A 15,035-nucleotide genomic window follows, 5' to 3' on the forward strand; every position below is an offset into this window, starting at 1 on the left:
GCATAGGGGATTCAGTATACGCCCACAACTATGCAGGGGGAACATTGTGGATGCCGGCAAGGGTCATTGGCATCACGGGTCCACGATCGTATCTGTTAGAACTGGAAGATGGGCGAAACTGGAAAAGGCACATCGATCAACTACGGGGTCGCCTGGCGCACTCAGACCTACGAACCGAGAACGAGAGCTACCTGCCAATGCAAAGTCAGCCACTCGAGAGCCCCAACACAGAGAACTACGACACCTGTGAGCCCAGGACAGAACAAGAGGTCGAGCGCGAAACGGAACAACCCCCAAGCAACGAAAGCGAGCAGACCCCCGAACGCCAAAGCAACGAAAGCCTGCAAACTCCCGAACACGCAACAGAGAAAGCAACCGATCCTGCAACTACTTCTAACCAACCCGAACTGCGACGCTCCACCCGAGTAAGGCAAACTCCAACGTACCTTAAGGACTATATAACTAACCGTAATGTTCCGTCTAAGAGGGGAGGGGTGTTAGATATTAACATATATCTTAGCAAGTCTCCTCTCTGGTCCGCTGCTACAGCGGGAAACAGGTATCGTTCTGATTGGTTGAGAGGCGTACCCGATTCCTATAAAAGGGGAACCCTCCGGCCACAGAGCAAGCTGGATCACTACTACTACTAATAAAGAGCTGTTAAGTCACTTCGTGTCCGCAGTCTGTTCTCTCGTTGCCCAGATCTAACAAAAACCATAAGTGAATAGAACATTGAACAACTGCATAATTATTCCACAATATATGATTTTAGAATTATTTTGTAAGAGAAGACAATAGTGTGTAATTAGCATATCACTGACATATACTTAACTGGATCGTAGTTTTTTCTTTCACTATTGTGCAGACATACAATGGCCTGGTTCAGATGTGGTGTCTAAAGCAATTGTTCAATTACATCAGCAACAAGAAAGTTAATGAGCAATTGTTCAAGCTGCAAAAAAGACTCTGTGGGGAATATATCCATACCATATCATAGGGAATAGAAACAGTTCAGGAATCAGGAAAGGGGTAATTTTGTAATCCTACTTATATTTGCTGCAGAGAAAATTGGAAGCTTTTTGTGTGTGTGTATGTGTGTGTGTATGTTTGTTATTTTTATACATTAAATATATTGTATAGTTTATTACATAATCCAAGACAATTCTTCTTTACTCAATGGGGCCCAGGCAAGTTAAAAGTTTGAACACCCATGCTTTAACTTTTTAAATAATATTTTTTTTAAAAAAAGAAGAAATCAGGAATGGAAAGTGACTGCCTAGGAAGTAATTAATTAATGTGTTAGGAATCAGGATCTGTTGAATAAAAAACGTTTTCTGAATTAATATGGTGTGGAATGTTCCCAATGGGTAGTGTATAGTACCAGGATTTTGTATGGATTGGAGTAGTTTATACTTATGGTTAATTCAGTAAATGCATTTGCCAGGTGGCTTATGCATAAATGAATCATATCAGATGTAGGTGTGTCCAAACGATGAAAACAAGGATATGTGAGAAGTGATTGTATTTGATCAGTGATGAAAGAGAAGACGATGTGCCAGATGTTTCACATCTAAAAGATATACACTAAATATCTGCTTCCTGAATTAAGTCTTGATAGACACACTTCCAATGGAGACGCCCAAGCTCCTTTCTGAAAAGACCAGAAATGGAGATTGGGATTGTACATAAAGGATTTGAGATACCAACCCTGAGTTCCAGTGATGCCTTAGCCACAAAGACAGATGGGTGACTTTTGGTCCACTCCTTGCTCTAAGAAGAAGAAGGCAAAGGCAAAACAATTCAGAAAATGCTGCTATGAAAATTTCAGGGGACTTGTTCAGACACTCTCCAGGAACGAAGGTTTTTTTTCAAAGTCAGCAGAGGGGTGGGGTGGGGATCAAAATATGTGCTCTACCAGTCAGAACTGAACAAATAATTTTATTGACTGAGGAACTAAGCTCTGCCCTCAGTATGTATTTCCCACATAGAAACAGACTGAATTAGAAATGAATGTTCCTTATTGGACTATTTGGTTTGGCCATTTGGATTGCAACTACAGCAGGATCATTATACCTGCAAAATACAGTATATGCTCAAACAAGGAGCTATTTTATGTAGGAGCTATTTTTGCAGGAGGCCTTTTACAAGAAAAACATGTATTATGCAACCACTAAATGTTGACAATAAAGACATTTCCATTTACCACTTCAGGCAAAATATAACTAAGTCAAAAGCTGTAAGGTTTAAATAGCAGAAAGTTCCGGTTATCCATTTAGAACTAGCATGAGCTGGCAAAGGGTGATTAAACTACCCTAAAATAATGATTTTCACTTTAGTTATATTTATGGGTAAATCATATAAGAACTTTAGTTACTACTAAAGTTAGAACTGGAACAGAGTTCTTTGGGTTTTTAAATAACATTTAATAATTTATTAAACACAATAGTAAAAAATGAGCACCAATATAATTTAAAAAGAAATAAAAGAATATAAAGAAAAAATAGTGCTGAAAAGAAAGAAAAGCAATTATAATACACACACACACACACACACTATATATATATGTTGCATTTGTGCTGATAAATAAATTATACACACACACACACACACACACACATACATATGCATACTGTATTTATACACACATACACACACACACACCAGTGGTGGGTTCCAGATTCCGTTCCAACTGGTATGGTTGGAATGGCCCTAGCGTCACTCGCATGGCGCGTTCATGCGTTGTACTTACCTGCGACGCTTCCACAAGCCTCCGTGATGCTCCATCTGCTCGGTGGAGCATCGCATAGGCGTCATACGCGCCATATGCATGCATGGAAGGGCCAAAAGCTTAAAGCACAGGTAAGGAGCGAGGGTGGGCAGATGGGCCCTCCGGAGCACCGTTCCGGAACAGTATCCGGTGCTCCGGGCTAGCTCCAGTACGCCCTTACCAGGGCGTACCGCCTGCAACCCACCACTGATGCATACATACAAGCATAGATATATTTAGTAACATTACCTTCTCTTAAAATACGACACATTATCTCTTCTTCCTGTACCTCATCTCTAACCTATAAAATCAATAAAGCCTTGTCAGTCCTCGTCAGCAAAAATCTATTAAGGGTTAGCTGATATAAAAATATTATAACCTTGATCAAATAAACCAACTTTATATTCTTTCTTTTGACTCTCTTGATTGCTGCTGAACTGAATTTACTGGTTATGCCTTGGTCAAGGTAGAACCTTAACTAATTGTATTATATTCAATATGGTAGCATCAGTGTAGTTTATTTTCATTACAATCCTTACTTAGAAGCTGCCTTCTGTGAAGGGGCAGCTACATTTCTCTTAGTTTCTTCTTTTGAAAGGGAATCATTTTCTTTGTGAAACATGGTGCACTGATGACAACATTGCTGCAATATAGTGATTAGGGCTTTTTCATACTTTGTTTTGATATGCATTTCTGGAATATAGTTGGTGAAGATTTGTAATGTAGCCTTTTCTTTTTGAAGGGTACTTTCTTTCCAAAATCTAGTTATTGCTCAGTAGGTATATATCAAACAGTGTGGTACAATATCTGTGATATTTATAGCAGCTTGTTACTGTGGAAGAAATAGGAAGTGCTAGAAAGGTCCTTTCTTTGATCAACCAGCAGTGCTGCTCTTAGAGGAATTTGTTGCTGCAATTCATATTAATTTAATTACTGACAGACTTATATACTCACATGTTTCTGGGAAAACAGTCTGGTGCTTTATAATATAACAATAAATATTTTAACAAAGTAATACCAGTTACTTAAAACCAAGCAGGGAGGGAATTCCACAAACCCGGTGTTGCCCCTACTCCTGGTTGGTTGTAGCTGACCTCCTTTCTGGGTGGCATTCATAACAGACCAGAAGAAGATAAATTGAGATTTTGCTGGTGATCAGGGCAAATCATTCCTTTAAAGAGACAGGACCCAAGCTATAAAGGTATTTATGTATTAAAACAAGGACTTCGAAATTGGTTGAGAAAGCAGTATCCTTCAGTGATATCAACCACAACAAGGGTGGAACAAAACCATGACAAAGCCATGTCTCCAACCCCCAACTTCTTCAGATGGTCTTGGAGGATATCATGATTGATGATATCCAAAGCATCTGATAGATGCAGGAGTACTAGCAAAGGTTTTGTTTATTTATTATTACATCTATATGCTAATATATATACTCCCCTGTGCTGCTTCCTCAAGAGAATTTCCAACAGGGGAACCAAAGAGGTCTTTGTGCAATGAGCAGCTTTGAAACAGATCTAGATAATCAGAATTATTCAGAAGTGCCTTAAGTTGCCGGCCACCATTTGCTCAACTGTAGGTCATTATAGTCAAAAATAGTGGAACTAGAGGGAAGGATAGACTACCATTCTCTTTAGAGAAGACAGCATCACCCTCTAGAACAGTGGTTCTCAACCTGTGGGTTGGGACCCCTTTGGGGGTCGAATGACCCTTTCACAGGGGTTGCCTAAGACCATTGGAAAACACATATTTTCTATGGTCTTAGGAACCGAGACACCAATTTTATGGTTGGGGGTCACCACAACATGAGGAACTGTATTAAACTGAGGAACTGCATTGGGAAGGTTGAGAACCACTGCTCTAGAAAGAGGCATTAATGACAGCACTAACATCTTTCTTGCAGATATGAGTGAGTGACTGAGGAGAAAAAATCGGTTAAGCTCTCAGGTTCATTGCTGAGGATGTGAGGAAGCTTTCTACAAGCTTTACAAAGGAGAAAAACCAAATTTCCTCTATTTCAAAGCCACATATAGCCATGTCACTATGTTCTCGGTGGAAGTAAATCATATCTGTTTTGAGACATCTGCTTTCTTACTTCACAGCCCACAGTTCTTTGACAGATCAACAGGATCTGTGTGCTCAAGGAGTGGGCAGTGATCATGTGGTAGTCCATGATCTGGGGTGACTCAATATTTCAGTCTACTATCAAAAGCTCAACTGAAAGATTTAGTGCCACAGCAAACGATACTTAAGCATATTGTGGCATTTCATTAGATCCAGAGTTACCTGTGAATAGGTTCTCACAATTGGCCTGTGCTCTACAACACAGGTCCCCAACCCCCAGACTGTGCACTGGTACCAGTATATAGCCCACTGGGTACTGGCTGGGCCATGTAATTGAGCAAAGCTTCATCTGTACATGCATGGGTCTAGGTAACATGCAAAATCATGCCCCTCCCAATCCATGGATTTTTTCCCCCGTAGAACCGGTCCCTGGTGCCCAAAAGGTTGGGGGATGCTGTTCTATATGGAAGGACAGATTCAGTAGATGTACCTTAGCCATAATAAAATGTTACTGCCAGGGCACAAAGAATCATGATCATTTATAATTTGCATTATAGATGATTTATTCAAATCTACACATAAGAATCTGCTGAAGTACATTGGCACTAGATAAGAGTCAATGAAATTCAAGGGAGGGGCTGCACTTTGATCTTTTATGGCAACACAAGAACTATAAACTGATGACACGTTTAACTCTACCCCTCCACCAACTCTGTCTGCCATCCTATCCCAAGTGGTGAGGCAAGACTCACTATTGAGATGGTAAACATAGCAGACAAAGCACACAATTGTGGTAAAACTGCATTGTTGACAATGGTGGCAGTGATGTTGCTGCAGGCATCAGAATATTGGATCACTGGACATCATATTTCAGAATATCAAATGTGACAGACCAAATGAAAGAACTGAATATCTTATTCCATTAGCAGTTCCAATATTCCTTTTTCCAACAAATTATTCTTCTCCATTATTTTTTTCCCAAGCGGTTGTTTTACACTTCACATTGTTCCAACACTAGATCGTCCTCTTTCCATTTTCACTTTCCTACACTGTTGCCTTCTCTGTGTTTCAACTCTTCAAAAGCCTATAACCAAAGTCCAAAAACCTCATTCTACTCCTTTGATACTATTGTCCATCAGACTCCTCTACTACAATCACTTCAATTTTTGCACTTCCATCATCCTTTGTTTCCAACACTTTCCACTAATGACTCTTCTCCCTTTGATTTTCTAGACCCCTTTCTCCATATATCCAGTGTAAATTCAGTTATTCATTTATTTCTTACCAATCATCCAAAGATATTAATAGAATAAAATTTTGGTGCCCGCTCAAAAAAAACCCATGCCAGATGTAAACATATGCCAATATTACTATGCATGTGTATTCTCTTTGTGTATATTCATCAATGTAAATCATCATTTCATTGTTTCTGAGTATATATTTTAAGATTTTTTAAACATGTAGTCTTTTCCAATTCTTAGAGGAGCAGAGTATTATTACATCCATTTTTTCTTTGGTCTTTTACTCCTTTTCCATTCAATTTCAGATTTGGTTAATCTTATCAAAGTATATCTTCACTCTATTCGTTTTAATATCTACAGACATTCATTGTTTCATCACTGTTCTGTGACATTTATACCATCAATAATATATTACCATCCTTTTTTCATCCGTCATTCTTGAAAGAAAAAAACAGCACAGTAATTTTTAGTAGTTGAAGTTATGAAAGGTAGAAATAATTGCAGAATCAAGGAATAGACCAGAAGACGCTGTCAAATCCAACTTGCCAGACAGTGAAGCAGACTATCCTAAGTTGATGAATCACTAGACGTATGTTGACTACATCTAGTGATGGAGAATACTACCTCCTAAAATAAAGTTTTTACTTTACCATCTGCTTTTATCATCTTTCATGTGCTTTCAGAATCTTCTTCTTTGTCTCCTAAGGCCCAGTTGCTTCAGTGTCTCCTTATAAAACTTAATTTCCAATTCCTTGAACATCCTGACTGTTTTTCTCTGCATTACTCCACTTTTCTCAGAATCTATCTTTAAATATACCCAGAACTGAACACTCTACTGAAAATGAGGTCTGGCCATACAGAGTATAATGTATCCCGTTGCTTCCTGTTGCTTGTAAATTAGATTTCTCTTGAAGCAGTTTAAAATTGCATTTGCTTTTTTAGCAGCCATGCTGACTCATATTCAATGTGTGATTAGTTATTATTCCAAGATCTTTTCTTGTTTCATTTTTCACCCACCCTATTCCTATACTAAACTTACTTTTTCTTAAGTGAAGAATTTTGCATTTGTGTTGATACATTTTATACTGATACTTTCAGTCCAACTTTAATATATCAAGATAGACTTAAATTTGTTTTTGTCTTCCAGAGTAGAGGTAGTCCTTGACTTACATCAGTTTGTTTAGTGACCACTTGAAGTTACCACGGCACTGAAAAAAGTGACGTATGACCATTTTTCATACTTATGACTATTGCAGCATCCCCACATGATCAAAATTCGGTCACTTGGCAACTGAGTCATATTTATGATGGTTGTAGTGTCCTGGGGTCATGTTATCACCTTTTGTGACCTTCCGTCAAGCAAATTAAATGAGGAAGCCAGATTCACTTAACAACATGTTACTAACTTAACTGCAAAGATTCACTTATATAACCATGGCAAGAAAGGTCATAAAATGGAGCAAAACTAAGTTAACTGTCTCACTTAGCAACAGAAATTTGGGGTTCAATTGTGGCCATAAGTCAAGGACTATGTACTGGCTATCTTAATTTGATGTCATTTCCAAATTGAATTTTCTCTGCTACTAAGTCATTAATAAAAATGTCGAAGAGTATTGGGTCCTTTGGCATTCTGCTTGATACCATTCTTCATTTTGTTGAGTTATTGATGAATACTCTGGTTTTTAAGAATGTATTTAAATCAGTTCTGGATCCTTCTACAGGACATGGACTAGTAACCTGGCCATTCTCATTTAATGGAAACTTGCATTCAATAATGAATGAACATCCTAATGTCTATTGTACACAGAATGTGTAGAAATTCTCAATATAATAATTTAAAAATCCTATTTCAACATTACTTGGGTCTAATTTCTTAACTATAGCCAAGAGAACCCTATCTCACACTGATTCCTTTTTCAGTTTTGTAATTAATTGGTAACTAATTTTTAGGAAAAAAAGGCCACTGTTAGTTTTTGCATAGATTGTTTAAAACATCTGTTCAGTGTTATTATTAGATTTTTAATCTTCGTATGTAAAGTTGAGTTTATGTATCCAATGTGCTGTTCCATTGCTATTACAAAACCACTCATATTATTGAAATCCCAGGAGGTTAGGTGCTTTAATTGGCTCTTCTATTTTTGAACAAAGTCTTGCAGTTTCATTTGTGCAATGTATGAAATTTAGACAAATTGGTACTGAGGCTACTGATTTGGAGTCCAATTAAAAGAGTGAATCAAAAGGATGCAAAGAATAATATAATGAAGTATTGGGTTATAGTATTATTTGTTTTATATATGTACATACGCATATGCATGTTTGAGATAAGCATCATTATACAAAGTACAGAAAAGGAATAAGAAATACTAAGCCAGAAGAATTAAAGACATATAATGAGAGAAAGGGAAAACCCAGCTAAAACTACTTTAAATGAACACAATTCACTATACATCTCCATGTAGTTTTTTCCTTATAGGCTTTGTTGCCATGTATTATATTATACTGATATATTTTTAAGCTTCTCGCTTACCTTTTTTTTTGAAAATTTCATCACCCCATCCAATCACAATTTCTTGATCTTTCTTTCTGCTCAATCCATTTATTCTTCATGATTTGCAATTCAATTCTTTCACTCTCTGATGTGATCAAGTGCTTCAATGTACTTAATATTCTTGCTTATATTTAGCATCTCCCCTATATAAAATCAATATACATAACTTTACTCAAACCTATTATGACCTTCCCTTTCTTCTAGATTCATATACTGTACATACAATGTATTTATTTTAATCATTTCATGTGTCTGTTTAGCATCTCCCCTACATAAAATCATTATATTCATCAATAAATATGGTAATGATTAGATATGAAAGAAATGGAGCAAAAACAGCATTAACAAAATCCATAAAGAGTCTTCAGCATTTATACAATTAACATAACAATAGATTTTAAGTAATTAATTAAATTAAATGATAAATTAATTAATCTAATCCTTCTAAGGTGTACTGTCATAATTAACAGTAGCACTGTTTTTAAGAAAATCTGTACTGCAGAATTGCAAATATATCTAAATGTTTTGGGCAGGAATGGATTGAAGCTTATTTCTTTGTAGTATTAGACATAGAATAGACATATAAAAGTTTTTATTTAAAACAGACCTTACAGCAGGTGTGTCCAATCCATGGACCATGCATGAACAGCTATGTAAAGTGGCCCCACAAGATAATAAAAAATAAAGGAAGTTTGTTATTTATATATATTAAATATATATTTTGTGTGTAGATCAAGACAATTCGTCTTCACTCAGTGCCGTCCAAGCAAGTTTTGGGAAACCATGCGTTACTCAGGGACACAGAAAAAATAGAATAAACCTCCCGCTGAAGTAATATACATAAAAATTTCTATATCCATCATATTTAGATATTTTCTATGTGATACTTTGGACATGTGAAAGATATTGCATAAATACAATATAAACATTGAGTTGATGTTTGCTTCTGTGTATTTTGCAGTGTAATAAATAGGTATTTGAATAAACAGGATTTGGTATCATTAAGAGTATTGCTAATATATATTGTTTCACTTTTTATTTGTTATACTCCAATTCAGTGGTGGGTTCCGGATCCCGTTCTAACCGGTACGGTTGGAACGGGCCCGGTGTCGCCCACATGGACGCATGTGGCGTGTGCATATGTTATACCTGCCTACAATGCCTCTGCAAGCCTTCGTGACGCTCCAGCTACTCGGCGGAGCGTTGCGTAGGCGCCATGCATGCCATGCGTGTGCGCAGAAGCGTCAAAGGCTTAAAGGACAGGTAAGGAGCTTGGGCAGGCGAGTGGGCCCTCCGGAGCACCGTACCGGAACGGTACCTGGTGCTCCGGGCAGGCTCCGGTATGCGCGTATCGGAGTGTACCGCCTGCAACCCACCACTGCTCCAATTCATTGGGGCAAGTAGCTCAGGAAAAATATCATACTGTTACCCAATGCCTTCTTTTTTTAAATAATGCTTTAACAAAAAAAAAAAGGAGACGGGGGGGAAAACAAATCTTAGTGCTGTTTAATTAGCTGCTTTCCAATGCAAAACACCAACCCTTGACTTTGTAGAAGGGGAATGCTGCTGGCAAAGGTTTTGGAAAGAAGGAAGTGGTTAAGAAGGGAAAAGCCACTCGATTCCGCTTTTCTTCAATACAGAACACTTTCAGTTATCACGTGGGACTGCAGTGTTTCATAAAATTTGGCCTTTGGGGGAATCATCTGTGTTGTTGTATCCACTGTAATAAATTCTAATTTTATCTAAAATCAGATATTGACCATTATGCAATGGGGGGGTCTTTAAAAATAAATCGTCTTCTTCTACTTTGCAACTGATAGTTAAGGCGAGAATGTGCTTCAACTGCCTGGCACAATGGAATCTTTCATGTTTCAGTTTTCTAAGTGGCACTTTTTGACACTTTTGACAATTTGTTTGATTGTGTAACATCAAGTTGATGTCAGCTCTCAGCAATCATGGCAAGAGGTATGCAATAGTCTGGATTAAAATGTATAATTCAGGATTGAGTTCATTCAGTATAGTTTCTATAGTAAGGACAAATTTATTACCGGTATATATTTATCAGCTGTGGTGGGGACCATCTGTTCAATTTGTACCATATATTTCTGCATGCTTATATGCAGCATAGTGTAGGTGTTACGGCAGATTATAACACAACTATAAAGCTTGCAAGGAAACTGCAGTGGATTAATCCATATACAGGTAGACCTCGAGTTACGACCACAATTGAGCCCAACATTTATGTTGCTAAGTGAAACATTTGTGAAATGAATTTGACCCATTTTAAGATATTTCTTGTCACAGTGATTAAGTGAATCAGTGAATTTGTTTAGTAACAAGGTTGTTAAGTGAATCTGAATTCCCCATTGACTTTGCTCTTCAGAAGTTAGCAAAAGGGGATCGCATGACCTCAGGACACGACAATGGTCATAAATAATGAACTAATTGCCAAGCAATCAAGTTTGAACCTGGGGATGCTACAAAGGTCAAAAATCACTTTTTTTTCAGTGCCATTGTAATTTTAAATGGTTACTAAATGAACTGTTGTAAATTGAGGACTAGCTGTACAAAGTTCCTTTAGTTCAATGTTATCAGCCTCAAAATTTTTTTAAAGATGCATGGAATTCAACTCCATGTTGGCTGTGGAATTCTGGGAGCTTTAGTTGATAAATCCTAGCAGATGTTCATTTAAAGTCAGGATGCAAATTATCAAAAAAAAAAAGTTTTCTTGGATAAAACTTGAGAAGTGACACCTTTTTTTTTCCTTTTAGAAAGAAAAAAGTATGACTTCCTCTGTGGATTGTATTGTTGAAAGCTTTGTGTAGATTTAAAGGTTAAGAGGCTTCCTTCAAAGGGAATTTCCATAATTTGTATTTTTATTTATTTGTGTGTTTGAATCCCACCTTTATTACTTTTACAAATTACTCAAGTTGATGAACACATCCAACACACATTCGTTCTCCTTCCCCCCCCCCCCAACAACCACCCTGTGAGAGAGGTTGAGCCGAGAAAGAGATTAGCCCAAAATCACCCAGCTGGCTTTCATGGCTAAAATGGGATTTGAACTCACGGTCTCCAGCTTTGTAGCCTGATGCCTTAATCACGAGATCAAACTGGCTGTCTGGAGTTGGCAAAAGACAATTATTACATTTGTTCAAATGTATTCCACATGATACTCTAGCTAGATGGATAAATAAGTCTGCAGTTTAATAAGTTGTGTTTTTGGTGAGCAATATAGGGTTCAGTCAAATGATAGGAAAGAATGATATTCAATAAGTCACTCTTTAGGATTGTATCTTGATTCTGTTGCAAGAAATAAGTAGTAGTTTTATACATAATTCCCTGGAGGTGTCAATTTTCATTTTGATTTAAGATAATCAGAAAAAAATCATAATGTGTTAAAAAAGCAGATTTCTTTTTAGTTAAAATCTGATATTCTTGTTTTTATGATTGGGATGTTTATGAGAGTTCAACTATTGTGCCAAATCCATTGAAGAACTCCTTTTTAGATTGGATTTTTGTGTTTGTGTAGTTTCAACCATCATTAAGGCCATGCATACACAAGATCCCTTTTTGTGTGTATATTTTAAACACAGCTGTTGTATTAAGTCTATACCTGTGCCATTCGAAAGTGTGTGGTTTAGTTTCAAATGTATTGCAAATGGAAAATAAACTGCTTCTTTGTACTGAATATCTTTCAGTTGTGCTAGTTTTGATTCTTTTTTTAATGGGGGGGGGATGAGGAAGCATACATGCCTTATTTCTGATTATTATCAATTTGATTCTGCTGAATTTCTTTTACTGTGAGCTGCGAATTTGGCCCATTTTTTTTCAAATTTGACAGAAAATAGTCACACAAATTGCTGCCTATAATTTTGTATACCCCCTTTTCTAGTGCATTTGTTTTCATGCATCATATGTATTCTTCACAAATATATATTTTAAATAGGACAATATGTTTTTGAATGTACTTTACCTTGCTATGTTCTTCTAGTTGTAATTTGAAATGAGAATCTTGCAAATCACTGAACCAAATTGCAAAAGAGTTCTCATTTTGAGGGACCTGGTTTCTCACCTTTCCTTGCAGCTAATTTCCAAATTTTTAGAAATAAAAGTGGCAAACCTGGATGCTAATATAGTATGCAGCTGAAATGGATTAGATGCCTAAACTTGCAGTGGCAATTTTATATTCTACTAGCTGATAACCTGGCGTTGCCTGGGTATTTATTTATAGAGGGAAGATGTCCAGACCAAACATCATTTCTAATGTTGGATTTTCCCCCTTACCAGAGGGAGCCCCCTTGTGGAGTACTGTGAAGCTGTTACCATGGCGACTCCACTGCGCTGTACAGTAGAAGCCATTTTATGGCAGTATAGTAGGAGCCATTTTAAGGCACAACAGGCTGTACCTTAAGAGAACACACACACTGAGGGATTTTAGGAGTGCCTTACCCCCACAATTTTTTTTTCAGAGAGTAAATAATCTGTATACCAAGTTTGATTGAAATTGCTCAAGGCATTCCAGAGGCAATGGCTATGCAAACTCCTGCCACAATAGTTGTTCAGGGAAGGTGATGCTACGACTTCTAGAAGTAACATTTTTGAACCATAGAAGTTCTGACCTGTAATTAAATTTTAAATTCCTTTTCTATTGCAGAATATCTTGGCCTAAGAGAACTTTTTTCCCATTAATATTCATTAATTTGATCCAATATTTATTGACGCGTGGGGATACTTTTAAATAATAACAGTGAGATATTGAATGGCATGCTTTGGACTTTGTTTTGATCAGACCATTCTGCAAATATTTAAACAATGACAGTCTCTTTGCTTGTATTTCAGATTTCATGTAAAAGCATCAGAAAGATTGGCAGCCAGATTGGTGTGATATCTGTGGAAAATGAATTAAAGCATCATGACCAAGGCTCATTTCGCATTCTGCAATTATACTGAGCAAGTGCTAAATAGGCTCTAGTTACTCTGTGATTTTCAGCTTTTCCTTGACAAACCAGAAAGGTAACCTTTTAATTTATTATCATAGCTTAGGCATAGCTGAGGGATAAGGCATTTTCTACCAAGCATCTGTAATATCCGTGTTGAACTGATTTTGATTCAGAGTAGAATTCCAATCCAGTCTTGCAAATGTCAAAAAAAAAATGGTTCTACCCTTCCATTGCTAGCAGAAATAAGATTCTTTTAGATCATATGGCTTTGTTTTTTTTTCCTTTGAAAACTTCCTTATTACAGCATTTGGTTATATTTCTGTATTTTTTTCAAGTACAGAATATGGCGCTTAGTTTTAATAAAAGCGATTACAACATGATTTTTTTAGAGTGCTAAAAGCCTTGGAAAATGAAAGATCATACTGTCAAACCTCTGTGGTGACACTGTTTACTGAAGCAGTTTTTAAAGAAAGATCAAAGATCCCTGGAAGATTATCAAAAGTTTCTAAATGAAAAAATCCATTATATCCAATCAATTTTCCTGAAGGATTTGCAGTAATTATGAGTAGTGAGCCAGCATAGGAGAATATGCCTTTTAGTGATCATTTCAAATATTCAGGGAGTCAAGGTGAAACCCAACATGCTTAGTTAAAGTTACATGTGAATTGAAGATACGAAAGATCTGCATGTCTTTCTATATCATGTGTTAGAGCAGCAGAATTTATAATTGTTGGAGAAAGAATTTTTTCAGAGCGAGGTTGAAAATCCATTGCTTCCTATTTTAGAATATCGACTTTGTTAGCTTTCTACAGTCTTTCCTGTTCGTTTTGTTCCTCTTGTGGTCAAAATGAAACAGATGTTAAAAATTGATGCTGCCTGAAAGGTTCAGGAAATAAACTGAAGAAAGGAGGAGCACATTTTAAATCAGGCTCGGACCTAGGATCTGATTTATTTATTTTCCTATGTGAAGGGCTTTAGCAGCAGGATGAAACAAAATCTTATTGCATGTTGTTGCAATTGTCATTTGTTTTGAATGCCTCCTTTGTTAAGAGTTTGACTCATTTCTTTGGTTTTAGTATTATGATTATTTTTAATACGGTTTTAATATGGTTCTATTTTGATGTATAAAAGGTTTTCTAGATGACCATATCATTTTAAAAAATAAAATAAGGTTAAATTCACACCTCCAGCCAGAGTGGGAGACCCCTAGTGGAAGGTAAAAAAAACATTTGTTAAAAGAATTAAAAGAACATTCACTGCAGGATAATATAACAAGTCAGTACAGCAGGGGTGGGTTCCTGCCAGTTCTAACCTCTTCTATAGAAGAGGTTCCACAAATCTACAGTGCCGTTTAGAACCAGTTCCAGCTCCCTCCCCCCGCCCGTCCGCTCATCATCAAGATGAAGAGCGAGAGGAGGAATTCTGGGAGTTGAAGTCCACAAGTCTTAAAGCTGTCAAGTTTGAACACC

The 15,035-nt window shown here is 36.9% G+C and overlaps 1 protein-coding gene across 5 annotated transcripts in view; it reads left to right on the forward strand.

The window, feature by feature from the left end:
* Positions 1–15,035, forward strand: part of INPP4A (inositol polyphosphate-4-phosphatase type I A) — a 104,027-nt gene that overhangs the window by 26,454 nt on the left and 62,538 nt on the right. For all 5 annotated transcript variants that reach the window (XM_081948196.1, XM_081948199.1, XM_081948197.1 and 2 more), the window contains exon 2: positions 13,466–13,639. The gene's annotated coding sequence lies outside the window, so the exon portion shown is untranslated. The remainder of the gene's footprint in view (positions 1–13,465; positions 13,640–15,035) is intronic.

Source organism: Natrix helvetica, assembly GCF_964273705.1.
Source record: "Natrix helvetica genome assembly, chromosome: 3".
Taxonomy (NCBI): Eukaryota; Metazoa; Chordata; class Lepidosauria; order Squamata; family Natricidae; genus Natrix; species Natrix helvetica.